Raw genomic sequence first — 13,152 nt, 5'->3', positions numbered from 1 at the left:
AGCAGTGCAGTATCTACTTGGTTTGCACTAGATGGCTCAAATGGGGAGAAATGAAAACAGTGAGCTCCAGTGGCGCAATCGGTTAGCGCGCGGTACTTATACAGCAGTACTTGCACTGAGCCATGCCGAGGTTGTGAGTTCGAGCCTCACCTGGAGCAGCTGATTGGTTTTCATAAATCATTTCACTAAAAGTAAAGATTAGACTCAGAATAAAGACGGCTTTTGCTAAAGAGTCTTTACTTCTTTTCAGGATCTGCGTGTCCGACTCCTCCAGGTGCCAAATATCACATATCATATGCGATGCTCCTTATAAAGTTTCCATGATGTGCCATCTTGCATAGCATGCAAACACCACATCAGTGCATTTAAAAATTCTTTTGTAGAATAATAAATATGATGAATACATTGTTGTCACGGGATAACCATAAACTGAGGAGCTGCAAACAGTGCTGTGTCAGCTACATACAATACAATTTAACTCAAAGAAATATCAAAAGAAGAGCATCATCATATTAAAGTTTCTAGTCAACATAAGAGTTGCACCATAGCAGCTTATGGTGCTTTCTGCTCAGATTGTGCCTCCAATCCCACATTGACTTTTTTAATTCTTTGCAATTTTAAAAAACAATTCCTGCTCAAAGTTAGCTTTTCAAAACCATTGAACCTATTACATTTATTTCTCTAACCTGTGAATGTGGTCCATGTTCTCTTTTCCTCATTCCCATCATGATACTCCCTTTCCGGAAACCAAGTTCACTTCTTTATCCAGCCCACCCATCCAAGGTCACCAAATCTATGAAGCAATTCTGCTTTTTCTCACATTCTCTCCATGTACAAGATACCTTGTATCAATTGAATGGACAGCAGGAGAGGTGAATATTTATGGTTAGTGGGGGTGGGGTTTTGAAGATTAACCTCATTTGACTAAGAGCCGGGGTATCTGGGAGAAAAAGTATTTTAAGGGGGATGAAGTTCATATCTCCTTGGTGAAATTTCTAGAGCCTTATTTCATCCTTTCTGTGGATGCAGACTCAGTCGGAACAGACGTCCTAGTCCTCGCTCTGCCTTTCAAAGGAACTTTAAATATGCATGGCTTATTTGGCTTTGCCCGGCAGGGCTTGCCCGGCGGGGTGAGAATGGCGTTTGTCAGGCGTTCGTCAGGCGATTGGAAGGGGTGAGGCAATAGTTTATGGTTCAATGGTTTTCATGAAGTCTTCTTGATAAGATGAAAGCAGGAAAGGGAAGCTTGTCAATAAGCAAACTTAAGACAAGGTGTGAGTCCTAGAAAGAATGACTCGAAAACAACATACAGAAACACACATATAAAAAGGCCCTGATGAGGCTTGAACTCATGACCCCTGGTTTACAAGACCAGTGCTCTACCACTGAGCTACAAGGCCAGCCTGCCTGCAGTTTGTAAATCGCAACATGTATTCTTACTGCGGTATGACAATATCTATGATTTTGAGGCTCTGTATGGAAATGCAGTTGCATTTGAATGACTACATGCGTGCACAAATCGAAGAGCATGCTTAAGACACTTTTCTTGAAAGTAGGAAAAACTCCATTTTGATTTGAGAACATAAGAGTATTCACATTTATGACCATACTGAAAGCTCTAGAGAGTATGTCCGCAATCAGTGACAGATAGAGAACTCACTTATTAGAAGTGATCTGTCTCTGTGGGGCAGACAAATGTAAACACTCATACACTTGAGACGGCTGAAACTTTAGGAGTAAGAAATGCTTTCTTATCAGTCTATCTATCCAAACTGGTTGGAAGGCCAGGAGTGAGGAATAGGCAATCCTCTGGACACTTCATGAAAGATCTAATTTCAATTAAGCACAAAATACTTCCCTTTATTTGACATAAAATGCCATAATGGACTAGTCAGTTGGGCCCTTCTAGTGGATTATGGCAGTGTCTTGAAAGAGAGTGTAATTGTACTTCGAGACATGCTCACCTTCAAAAGAGTGTCTGATGGCTTTCCGACGAAGGTGGGATTCGAACCCACGCGTGCAGAGCACAATGGATTAGCAGTCCATCGCCTTAACCACTCGGCCACCTCGTCTGCCTTAGGGGCCTATATTTCATTTTTGGGGAAATTCTAACTATGTGCTAATTAAAAATAAGCATAAGTTTATCCTAGACTGTGTCAGAACGGCAAATGTATGGGGTGTTCAATAGACAGAGCACATGATATAGCAGAATTATCAAATCTATTCCATTTGGACTGTATTTTTAATAGTCATGATAACATGCTAGCATGTGAGTCGATCTTGTTCAGTGAATAATGGAGCAGTGCAGTATCTACTTGGTTTGCACTAGATGGCTCAAATGGGGAGAAATGAAAACAGTGAGCTCCAGTGGCGCAATCGGTTAGCGCGCGGTACTTATACAGCAGTACTTGCACTGAGCCATGCCGAGGTTGTGAGTTCGAGCCTCACCTGGAGCAGCTGATTGGTTTTCATAAATCATTTCACTAAAAGTAAAGATTAGACTCAGAATAAAGACGGCTTTTGCTAAAGAGTCTTTACTTCTTTTCAGGATCTGCGTGTCCGACTCCTCCAGGTGCCAAATATCACATATCATATGCGATGCTCCTTATAAAGTTTCCATGATGTGCCATCTTGCATAGCATGCAAACACCACATCAGTGCATTTAAAAATTCTTTTGTAGAATAATAAATATGATGAATACATTGTTGTCACGGGATAACCATAAACTGAGGAGCTGCAAACAGTGCTGTGTCAGCTACATACAATGCAATTTAACTCAAAGAAATATCAAAAGAAGAGCATCATCATATTAAAGTTTCTAGTCAACATAAGAGTTGCACCATAGCAGCTTATGGTGCTTTCTGCTCAGATTGTGCCTCCAATCCCACATTTACTTTTTCAATTCTTTGCAATTTTAAAAAACAATTCCTGCTCAAAGTTAGCTTTTCAAAACCATTGAACCTATTACATTTATTTCTCTAACCTGTGAATGTGGTCCATGTTCTCTTTTCCTCATTCCCATCATGATACTCCCTTTCCGGAAACCAAGTTCACTTCTTTATCCAGCCCACCCATCCAAGGTCACCAAATCTATGAAGCAATTCTGCTTTTTCTCACATTCTCTCCATGTACAAGATACCTTGTATCAATTGAATGGACAGCAGGAGAGGTGAATATTTATGGTTAGTGGGGGTGGGGTTTTGAAGATTAACCTCATTTGACTAAGAGCCGGGGTATCTGGGAGAAAAAGTATTTTAAGGGGGATGAAGTTCATATCTCCTTGGTGAAATTTCTAGAGCCTTATTTCATCCTTTCTGTGGATGCAGACTCAGTCGGAACAGACGTCCTAGTCCTCGCTCTGCCTTTCAAAGGAACTTTAAATATGCATGGCTTATTTGGCTTTGCCCGGCAGGGCTTGCCCGGCGGGGTGAGAATGGCGTTTGTCAGGCGTTCGTCAGGCGATCGGAAGGGGTGAGGCAATAGTTTATGGTTCAATGGTTTTCATGAAGTCTTCTTGATAAGATGAAAGCAGGAAAGGGAAGCTTGTCAATAAGCAAACTTAAGATAAGGTGTGAGTCCTAGAAAGAATGACTCGAAAACAACATACAGAAACACACATATAAAAAGGCCCTGATGAGGCTTGAACTCATGACCCCTGGTTTACAAGACCAGTGCTCTGCCACTGAGCTACAAGGCCGGCCTGCCTGCAGTTTGTAAATCGCAACATGTATTCTTACTGCGGTATGACAATATCTATGATTTTGAGGCTCTGTATGGAAATGCAGTTGCATTTGAATGACTACATGCGTGCACAAATCGAAGAGCATGCTTAAGACACTTTTCTTGAAAGTAGGAAAAACTCCATTTTGATTTGAGAACATAAGAGTATTCACATTTATGACCATACTGAAAGCTCTAGAGAGTATGTCCGCAATCAGTGACAGATAGAGAACTCACTTATTAGAAGTGATCTGTCTCTGTGGGGCAGACAAATGTAAACACTCATACACTTGAGACGGCTGAAACTTTAGGAGTAAGAAATGCTTTCTTATCAGTCTATCTATCCAAACTGGTTGGAAGGCCAGGAGTGAGGAATAGGCAATCCTCTGGACACTTCATGAAAGATCTAATTTCAATTAAGCACAAAATACTTCCCTTTATTTGACATAAAATGCCATAATGGACTAGTCAGTTGGGCCCTTCTAGTGGATTATGGCAGTGTCTTGAAAGAGAGTGTAATTGTACTTCGAGACATGCTCACCTTCAAAAGAGTGTCTGATGGCTTTCCGACGAAGGTGGGATTCGAACCCACGCGTGCAGAGCACAATGGATTAGCAGTCCATCGCCTTAACCACTCGGCCACCTCGTCTGCCTTAGGGGCCTATATTTCATTTTTGGGGAAATTCTAACTATGTGCTAATTAAAAATAAGCATAAGTTTATCCTAGACTGTGTCAGGACGGCAAATGTATGGGGTGTTCAATAGACAGAGCACATGATATAGCAGAATTATCAAATCTATTCCATTTGGACTGTATTTTTAATAGTCATGATAACGTGCTAGCATGTGAGTCGATCTTGTTCAGTGAATAATGGAGCAGTGCAGTATCTACTTGGTTTGCACTAGATGGCTCAAATGGGGAGAAATGAAAACAGTGAGCTCCAGTGGCGCAATCGGTTAGCGCGCGGTACTTATACAGCAGTACTTGCACTGAGCCATGCCGAGGTTGTGAGTTCGAGCCTCACCTGGAGCAGCTGATTGGTTTTCATAAATCATTTCACTAAAAGTAAAGATTAGACTCAGAATAAAGACGGCTTTTGCTAAAGAGTCTTTACTTCTTTTCAGGATCTGCGTGTCCGACTCCTCCAGGTGCCAAATATCACATATCATATGCGATGCTCCTTATAAAGTTTCCATGATGTGCCATCTTGCATAGCATGCAAACACCACATCAGTGCATTTAAAAATTCTTTTGTAGAATAATAAATATGATGAATACATTGTTGTCACGGGATAACCATAAACTGAGGAGCTGCAAACAGTGCTGTGTCAGCTACATACAATACAATTTAACTCAAAGAAATATCAAAAGAAGAGCATCATCATATTAAAGTTTCTAGTCAACATAAGAGTTGCACCATAGCAGCTTATGGTGCTTTCTGCTCAGATTGTGCCTCCAATCCCACATTGACTTTTTTAATTCTTTGCAATTTTAAAAAACAATTCCTGCTCAAAGTTAGCTTTTCAAAACCATTGAACCTATTACATTTATTTCTCTAACCTGTGAATGTGGTCCATGTTCTCTTTTCCTCATTCCCATCATGATACTCCCTTTCCGGAAACCAAGTTCACTTCTTTATCCAGCCCACCCATCCAAGGTCACCAAATCTATGAAGCAATTCTGCTTTTTCTCACATTCTCTCCATGTACAAGATACCTTGTATCAATTGAATGGACAGCAGGAGAGGTGAATATTTATGGTTAGTGGGGGTGGGGTTTTGAAGATTAACCTCATTTGACTAAGAGCCGGGGTATCTGGGAGAAAAAGTATTTTAAGGGGGATGAAGTTCATATCTCCTTGGTGAAATTTCTAGAGCCTTATTTCATCCTTTCTGTGGATGCAGACTCAGTCGGAACAGACGTCCTAGTCCTCGCTCTGCCTTTCAAAGGAACTTTAAATATGCATGGCTTATTTGGCTTTGCCCGGCAGGGCTTGCCCGGCGGGGTGAGAATGGCGTTTGTCAGGCGTTCGTCAGGCGATTGGAAGGGGTGAGGCAATAGTTTATGGTTCAATGGTTTTCATGAAGTCTTCTTGATAAGATGAAAGCAGGAAAGGGAAGCTTGTCAATAAGCAAACTTAAGACAAGGTGTGAGTCCTAGAAAGAATGACTCGAAAACAACATACAGAAACACACATATAAAAAGGCCCTGATGAGGCTTGAACTCATGACCCCTGGTTTACAAGACCAGTGCTCTACCACTGAGCTACAAGGCCGGCCTGCCTGCAGTTTGTAAATCGCAACATGTATTCTTACTGCGGTATGACAATATCTATGATTTTGAGGCTCTGTATGGAAATGCAGTTGCATTTGAATGACTACATGCGTGCACAAATCGAAGAGCATGCTTAAGACACTTTTCTTGAAAGTAGGAAAAACTCCATTTTGATTTGAGAACATAAGAGTATTCACATTTATGACCATACTGAAAGCTCTAGAGAGTATGTCCGCAATCAGTGACAGATAGAGAACTCACTTATTAGAAGTGATCTGTCTCTGTGGGGCAGACAAATGTAAACACTCATACACTTGAGACGGCTGAAACTTTAGGAGTAAGAAATGCTTTCTTATCAGTCTATCTATCCAAACTGGTTGGAAGGCCAGGAGTGAGGAATAGGCAATCCTCTGGACACTTCATGAAAGATCTAATTTCAATTAAGCACAAAATACTTCCCTTTATTTGACATAAAATGCCATAATGGACTAGTCAGTTGGGCCCTTCTAGTGGATTATGGCAGTGTCTTGAAAGAGAGTGTAATTGTACTTCGAGACATGCTCACCTTCAAAAGAGTGTCTGATGGCTTTCCGACGAAGGTGGGATTCGAACCCACGCGTGCAGAGCACAATGGATTAGCAGTCCATCGCCTTAACCACTCGGCCACCTCGTCTGCCTTAGGGGCCTATATTTCATTTTTGGGGAAATTCTAACTATGTGCTAATTAAAAATAAGCATAAGTTTATCCTAGACTGTGTCAGAACGGCAAATGTATGGGGTGTTCAATAGACAGAGCACATGATATAGCAGAATTATCAAATCTATTCCATTTGGACTGTATTTTTAATAGTCATGATAACATGCTAGCATGTGAGTCGATCTTGTTCAGTGAATAATGGAGCAGTGCAGTATCTACTTGGTTTGCACTAGATGGCTCAAATGGGGAGAAATGAAAACAGTGAGCTCCAGTGGCGCAATCGGTTAGCGCGCGGTACTTATACAGCAGTACTTGCACTGAGCCATGCCGAGGTTGTGAGTTCGAGCCTCACCTGGAGCAGCTGATTGGTTTTCATAAATCATTTCACTAAAAGTAAAGATTAGACTCAGAATAAAGACGGCTTTTGCTAAAGAGTCTTTACTTCTTTTCAGGATCTGCGTGTCCGACTCCTCCAGGTGCCAAATATCACATATCATATGCGATGCTCCTTATAAAGTTTCCATGATGTGCCATCTTGCATAGCATGCAAACACCACATCAGTGCATTTAAAAATTCTTTTGTAGAATAATAAATATGATGAATACATTGTTGTCACGGGATAACCATAAACTGAGGAGCTGCAAACAGTGCTGTGTCAGCTACATACAATGCAATTTAACTCAAAGAAATATCAAAAGAAGAGCATCATCATATTAAAGTTTCTAGTCAACATAAGAGTTGCACCATAGCAGCTTATGGTGCTTTCTGCTCAGATTGTGCCTCCAATCCCACATTTACTTTTTCAATTCTTTGCAATTTTAAAAAACAATTCCTGCTCAAAGTTAGCTTTTCAAAACCATTGAACCTATTACATTTATTTCTCTAACCTGTGAATGTGGTCCATGTTCTCTTTTCCTCATTCCCATCATGATACTCCCTTTCCGGAAACCAAGTTCACTTCTTTATCCAGCCCACCCATCCAAGGTCACCAAATCTATGAAGCAATTCTGCTTTTTCTCACATTCTCTCCATGTACAAGATACCTTGTATCAATTGAATGGACAGCAGGAGAGGTGAATATTTATGGTTAGTGGGGGTGGGGTTTTGAAGATTAACCTCATTTGACTAAGAGCCGGGGTATCTGGGAGAAAAAGTATTTTAAGGGGGATGAAGTTCATATCTCCTTGGTGAAATTTCTAGAGCCTTATTTCATCCTTTCTGTGGATGCAGACTCAGTCGGAACAGACGTCCTAGTCCTCGCTCTGCCTTTCAAAGGAACTTTAAATATGCATGGCTTATTTGGCTTTGCCCGGCAGGGCTTGCCCGGCGGGGTGAGAATGGCGTTTGTCAGGCGTTCGTCAGGCGATCGGAAGGGGTGAGGCAATAGTTTATGGTTCAATGGTTTTCATGAAGTCTTCTTGATAAGATGAAAGCAGGAAAGGGAAGCTTGTCAATAAGCAAACTTAAGACAAGGTGTGAGTCCTAGAAAGAATGACTCGAAAACAACATACAGAAACACACATATAAAAAGGCCCTGATGAGGCTTGAACTCATGACCCCTGGTTTACAAGACCAGTGCTCTGCCACTGAGCTACAAGGCCGGCCTGCCTGCAGTTTGTAAATCGCAACATGTATTCTTACTGCGGTATGACGATATCTATGATTTTGAGACTCTGTATGGAAATGCAGTTGCATTTGAATGACTACATGCGTGCACAAATCGAAGAGCATGCTTAAGACACTTTTCTTGAAAGTAGGAAAAACTCCATTTTGATTTGAGAACATAAGAGTATTCACATTTATGACCATACTGAAAGCTCTAGAGAGTATGTCCGCAATCAGTGACAGATAGAGAACTCACTTATTAGAAGTGATCTGTCTCTGTGGGGCAGACAAATGTAAACACTCATACACTTGAGACGGCTGAAACTTTAGGAGTAAGAAATGCTTTCTTATCAGTCTATCTATCCAAACTGGTTGGAAGGCCAGGAGTGAGGAATAGGCAATCCTCTGGACACTTCATGAAAGATCTAATTTCAATTAAGCACAAAATACTTCCCTTTATTTGACATAAAATGCCATAATGGACTAGTCAGTTGGGCCCTTCTAGTGGATTATGGCAGTGTCTTGAAAGAGAGTGTAATTGTACTTCGAGACATGCTCACCTTCAAAAGAGTGTCTGATGGCTTTCCGACAAAGGTGGGATTCGAACCCACGCGTGCAGAGCACAATGGATTAGCAGTCCATCGCCTTAACCACTCGGCCACCTCGTCTGCCTTAGGGGCCTATATTTCATTTTTGGGGAAATTCTAACTATGTGCTAATTAAAAATAAGCATAAGTTTATCCTAGACTGTGTCAGAACGGCAAATGTATGGGGTGTTCAATAGACAGAGCACATGATATAGCAGAATTATCAAATCTATTCCATTTGGACTGTATTTTTAATAGTCATGATAACATGCTAGCATGTGAGTCGATCTTGTTCAGTGAATAATGGAGCAGTGCAGTATCTACTTGGTTTGCACTAGATGGCTCAAATGGGGAGAAATGAAAACAGTGAGCTCCAGTGGCGCAATCGGTTAGCGCGCGGTACTTATACAGCAGTACTTGCACTGAGCCATGCCGAGGTTGTGAGTTCGAGCCTCACCTGGAGCAGCTGATTGGTTTTCATAAATCATTTCACTAAAAGTAAAGATTAGACTCAGAATAAAGACGGCTTTTGCTAAAGAGTCTTTACTTCTTTTCAGGATCTGCGTGTCCGACTCCTCCAGGTGCCAAATATCACATATCATATGCGATGCTCCTTATAAAGTTTCCATGATGTGCCATCTTGCATAGCATGCAAACACCACATCAGTGCATTTAAAAATTCTTTTGTAGAATAATAAATATGATGAATACATTGTTGTCACGGGATAACCATAAACTGAGGAGCTGCAAACAGTGCTGTGTCAGCTACATACAATACAATTTAACTCAAAGAAATATCAAAAGAAGAGCATCATCATATTAAAGTTTCTAGTCAACATAAGAGTTGCACCATAGCAGCTTATGGTGCTTTCTGCTCAGATTGTGCCTCCAATCCCACATTGACTTTTTTAATTCTTTGCAATTTTAAAAAACAATTCCTGCTCAAAGTTAGCTTTTCAAAACCATTGAACCTATTACATTTATTTCTCTAACCTGTGAATGTGGTCCATGTTCTCTTTTCCTCATTCCCATCATGATACTCCCTTTCCTGAAACCAAGTTCACTTCTTTATCCAGCCCACCCATCCAAGGTCACCAAATCTATGAAGCAATTCTGCTTTTTCTCACATTCTCTCCATGTACAAGATACCTTGTATCAATTGAATGGACAGCAGGAGAGGTGAATATTTATGGTTAGTGGGGGTGGGGTTTTGAAGATTAACCTCATTTGACTAAGAGCCGGGGTATCTGGGAGAAAAAGTATTTTAAGGGGGATGAAGTTCATATCTCCTTGGTGAAATTTCTAGAGCCTTATTTCATCCTTTCTGTGGATGCAGACTCAGTCGGAACAGACGTCCTAGTCCTCGCCCTGCCTTTCAAAGGAACTTTAAATATGCATGGCTTATTTGGCTTTGCCCGGCGGGGCTTGCCCGGCGGGGCTTGCTCGGCGGGGTGAGAATGGCGTTTGTCAGGCGTTCGTCAGGCGATCGGAAGGGGTGAGGCAATAGTTTATGGTTCAATGGTTTTCATGAAGTCTTCTTGATAAGATGAAAGCAGGAAAGGGAAGCTTGTCAATAAGCAAACTTAAGACAAGGTGTGAGTCCTAGAAAGAATGACTCGAAAACAACATACAGAAACACACATATAAAAAGGCCCTGATGAGGCTTGAACTCATGACCCCTGGTTTACAAGACCAGTGCTCTGCCACTGAGCTACAAGGCCGGCCTGCCTGCAGGTTGTAAATCGCAACATGTATTCTTACTGCGGTATGACGATATCTATGATTTTGAGACTCTGTATGGAAATGCAGTTGCATTTGAATGACTACATGCGTGCACAAATCGAAGAGCATGCTTAAGACACTTTTCTTGAAAGTAGGAAAAACTCCATTTTGATTTGAGAACATAAGAGTATTCACATTTATGACCATACTGAAAGCTCTAGAGAGTATGTCCGCAATCAGTGACAGATAGAGAACTCACTTATTAGAAGTGATCTGTCTCTGTGGGGCAGACAAATGTAAACACTCATACACTTGAGACGGCTGAAACTTTAGGAGTAAGAAATGCTTTCTTATCAGTCTATCTATCCAAACTGGTTGGAAGGCCAGGAGTGAGTAATAGGCAATCCTCTGGACACTTCATGAAAGATCTAATTTCAATTAAGCACAAAATACTTCCCTTTATTTGACATAAAATGCCATAATGGACTAGTCAGTTGGGCCCTTCTAGTGGATTATGGCAGTGTCTTGAAAGAGAGTGTAATTGTACTTCGAGACATGCTCACCTTCAAAAGAGTGTCTGATGGCTTTCCGACGAAGGTGGGATTCGAACCCACGCGTGCAGAGCACAATGGATAAGCAGTCCATCGCCTTAACCACTCGGCCACCTCGTCTGCCTTAGGGGCCTATATTTCATTTTTGGGGAAATTCTAACTATGTGCTAATTAAAAATAAGCATAAGTTTATCCTAGACTGTGTCAGAACGGCAAATGTATGGGGTGTTCAATAGACAGAGCACATGATATAGCAGAATTATCAAATCTATTCCATTTGGACTGTATTTTTAATAGTCATGATAACGTGCTAGCATGTGAGTCGATCTTGTTCAGTGAATAATGGAGCAGTGCAGTATCTACTTGGTTTGCACTAGATGGCTCAAATGGGCAGAAATGAAAACAGTGAGCTCCAGTGGCGCAATCGGTTAGCGCGGTACTTATACAGCAGTACTTGCACTGAGCCATGCCGAGGTTGTGAGTTCGAGCCTCACCTGGAGCAGCTGATTGGTTTTCATAAATCATTTCACTAAAAGTAAAGATTAGACTCAGAATAAAGACGGCTTTTGCTAAAGAGTCTTTACTTCTTTTCAGGATCTGCGTGTCCGACTCCTCCAGGTGCCAAATATCACATATCATATGCGATGCTACTTATAAAGTTTCCATGATGTGCCATCTTGCATAGCATGCAAACACCACATCAGTGCATTTAAAAATTCTTGTGTAGAATAATAAATATGATGAATACATTGTTGTCACGGGATAACCATAAACTGAGGAGCTGCAAACAGTGCTGTGTCAGCTACATACAATACAATTTAACTCAAAGAAATATCAAAAGAAGAGCATCATCATATTAAAGTTTCTAGTCAACATAAGAGTTGCACCATAGCAGCTTATGGTGCTTTCTGCTCAGATTGTGCCTCCAATCCCACATTGACTTTTTTAATTCTTTGCAATTTTAAAAAACAATTCCTGCTCAAAGTTAGCTTTTCAAAACCATTGAACCTATTACATTTATTTCTCTAACCTGTGAATGTGGTCCATGTTCTCTTTTCCTCATTCCCATCATGATACTCCCTTTCCGGAAACCAAGTTCACTTCTTTATCCAGCCCACCCATCCAAGGTCACCAAATCTATGAAGCAATTCTGCTTTTTCTCACATTCTCTCCATGTACAAGATACCTTGTATCAATTGAATGGACAGCAGGGGAGGTGAATATTTATGGTTAGTGGGGGTGGGGTTTTGAAGATTAACCTCATTTGACTAAGAGCCGGGGTATCTGGGAGAAAAAGTATTTTAAGGGGGATGAAGTTCATATCTCCTTGGTGAAATTTCTAGAGCCTTATTTCATCCTTTCTGTGGATGCAGACTCAGTCGGAACAGACGTCCTAGTCCTCGCTCTGCCTTTCAAAGGAACTTTAAATATGCATGGCTTATTTGGCTTTGCCCGGCAGGGCTTGCCCGGCGGGGTGAGAATGGCGTTTGTCAGGCGTTCGTCAGGCGATCGGAAGGGGTGAGGCAATAGTTTATGGTTCAATGGTTTTCATGAAGTCTTCTTGATAAGATGAAAGCAGGAAAGGGAAGCTTGTCAATAAGCAAACTTAAGACAAGGTGTGAGTCCTAGAAAGAATGACTCGAAAACAACATACAGAAACACACATATAAAAAGGCCCTGATGAGGATTGAACTCATGACCCCTGGTTTACAAGACCAGTGCTCTGCCACTGAGCTACAAGGCCGGCCTGCCTGCAGTTTGTAAATCGCAACATGTATTCTTACTGCGGTATGACGATATCTATGATTTTGAGACTCTGTATGGAAATGCAGTTGCATTTGAATGACTACATGCGTGCACAAATCGAAGAGCATGCTTAAGACACTTTTCTTGAAAGTAGGAAAAACTCCATTTTGATTTGAGAACATAAGAGTATTCACATTTATGACCATACTGAAAGCTCTAGAGAGTATGTCCGCAATCAGTGACAGATA

At 41.2% G+C, this 13,152-nt stretch overlaps 17 non-coding genes across 17 annotated transcripts; 6 read left to right on the top strand and 11 right to left on the bottom strand.

Annotated features, from left to right (window-relative positions):
- Window positions 1-63: 63 nt before the first annotated feature.
- Window positions 64-158, top strand: TRNAI-UAU (transfer RNA isoleucine (anticodon UAU)). The gene is made up of 2 exons: window positions 64-101; window positions 123-158. It is a non-coding gene; the product is annotated as a tRNA-Ile (tRNA).
- Window positions 159-1,328: 1,170 nt separating this feature from the next.
- On the bottom strand, window positions 1,329-1,400 carry TRNAT-UGU (transfer RNA threonine (anticodon UGU)). The gene has a single exon. It is a non-coding gene; the product is annotated as a tRNA-Thr (tRNA).
- Window positions 1,401-1,990: 590 nt separating this feature from the next.
- On the bottom strand, window positions 1,991-2,072 carry TRNAS-GCU (transfer RNA serine (anticodon GCU)). Its single transcript has one exon. It is a non-coding gene; the product is annotated as a tRNA-Ser (tRNA).
- A 289-nt stretch (window positions 2,073-2,361) lies between these two features.
- On the top strand, window positions 2,362-2,456 carry TRNAI-UAU (transfer RNA isoleucine (anticodon UAU)). The gene is made up of 2 exons: window positions 2,362-2,399; window positions 2,421-2,456. It is a non-coding gene; the product is annotated as a tRNA-Ile (tRNA).
- Window positions 2,457-3,626: 1,170 nt separating this feature from the next.
- TRNAT-UGU (transfer RNA threonine (anticodon UGU)) lies at window positions 3,627-3,698 on the bottom strand. The gene has a single exon. It is a non-coding gene; the product is annotated as a tRNA-Thr (tRNA).
- A 590-nt stretch (window positions 3,699-4,288) lies between these two features.
- On the bottom strand, window positions 4,289-4,370 carry TRNAS-GCU (transfer RNA serine (anticodon GCU)). The gene has a single exon. It is a non-coding gene; the product is annotated as a tRNA-Ser (tRNA).
- A 289-nt stretch (window positions 4,371-4,659) lies between these two features.
- TRNAI-UAU (transfer RNA isoleucine (anticodon UAU)) lies at window positions 4,660-4,754 on the top strand. Its single transcript has 2 exons — window positions 4,660-4,697; window positions 4,719-4,754. It is a non-coding gene; the product is annotated as a tRNA-Ile (tRNA).
- Window positions 4,755-5,924: 1,170 nt separating this feature from the next.
- TRNAT-UGU (transfer RNA threonine (anticodon UGU)) lies at window positions 5,925-5,996 on the bottom strand. Its single transcript has one exon. It is a non-coding gene; the product is annotated as a tRNA-Thr (tRNA).
- Window positions 5,997-6,586: 590 nt separating this feature from the next.
- On the bottom strand, window positions 6,587-6,668 carry TRNAS-GCU (transfer RNA serine (anticodon GCU)). Its single transcript has one exon. It is a non-coding gene; the product is annotated as a tRNA-Ser (tRNA).
- A 289-nt stretch (window positions 6,669-6,957) lies between these two features.
- On the top strand, window positions 6,958-7,052 carry TRNAI-UAU (transfer RNA isoleucine (anticodon UAU)). The gene is made up of 2 exons: window positions 6,958-6,995; window positions 7,017-7,052. It is a non-coding gene; the product is annotated as a tRNA-Ile (tRNA).
- A 1,170-nt stretch (window positions 7,053-8,222) lies between these two features.
- TRNAT-UGU (transfer RNA threonine (anticodon UGU)) lies at window positions 8,223-8,294 on the bottom strand. Its single transcript has one exon. It is a non-coding gene; the product is annotated as a tRNA-Thr (tRNA).
- Window positions 8,295-8,884: 590 nt separating this feature from the next.
- On the bottom strand, window positions 8,885-8,966 carry TRNAS-GCU (transfer RNA serine (anticodon GCU)). Its single transcript has one exon. It is a non-coding gene; the product is annotated as a tRNA-Ser (tRNA).
- A 289-nt stretch (window positions 8,967-9,255) lies between these two features.
- On the top strand, window positions 9,256-9,350 carry TRNAI-UAU (transfer RNA isoleucine (anticodon UAU)). The gene is made up of 2 exons: window positions 9,256-9,293; window positions 9,315-9,350. It is a non-coding gene; the product is annotated as a tRNA-Ile (tRNA).
- A 1,184-nt stretch (window positions 9,351-10,534) lies between these two features.
- TRNAT-UGU (transfer RNA threonine (anticodon UGU)) lies at window positions 10,535-10,606 on the bottom strand. The gene has a single exon. It is a non-coding gene; the product is annotated as a tRNA-Thr (tRNA).
- Window positions 10,607-11,196: 590 nt separating this feature from the next.
- On the bottom strand, window positions 11,197-11,278 carry TRNAS-GCU (transfer RNA serine (anticodon GCU)). The gene has a single exon. It is a non-coding gene; the product is annotated as a tRNA-Ser (tRNA).
- Window positions 11,279-11,567: 289 nt separating this feature from the next.
- TRNAI-UAU (transfer RNA isoleucine (anticodon UAU)) lies at window positions 11,568-11,660 on the top strand. The gene is made up of 2 exons: window positions 11,568-11,603; window positions 11,625-11,660. It is a non-coding gene; the product is annotated as a tRNA-Ile (tRNA).
- Window positions 11,661-12,830: 1,170 nt separating this feature from the next.
- On the bottom strand, window positions 12,831-12,902 carry TRNAT-UGU (transfer RNA threonine (anticodon UGU)). The gene has a single exon. It is a non-coding gene; the product is annotated as a tRNA-Thr (tRNA).
- Window positions 12,903-13,152: the final 250 nt, after the last annotated feature.

The sequence above is a fragment of the Lissotriton vulgaris genome, chromosome 5 (genome assembly GCF_964263255.1).
Source record: "Lissotriton vulgaris chromosome 5, aLisVul1.2, whole genome shotgun sequence".
NCBI lineage: Eukaryota > Metazoa > Chordata > Amphibia > Caudata > Salamandridae > Lissotriton > Lissotriton vulgaris.
The sequence above is the reverse complement of the archived record's forward strand: the minus strand, read 5'-3'. Positions and strand labels throughout refer to the sequence as shown.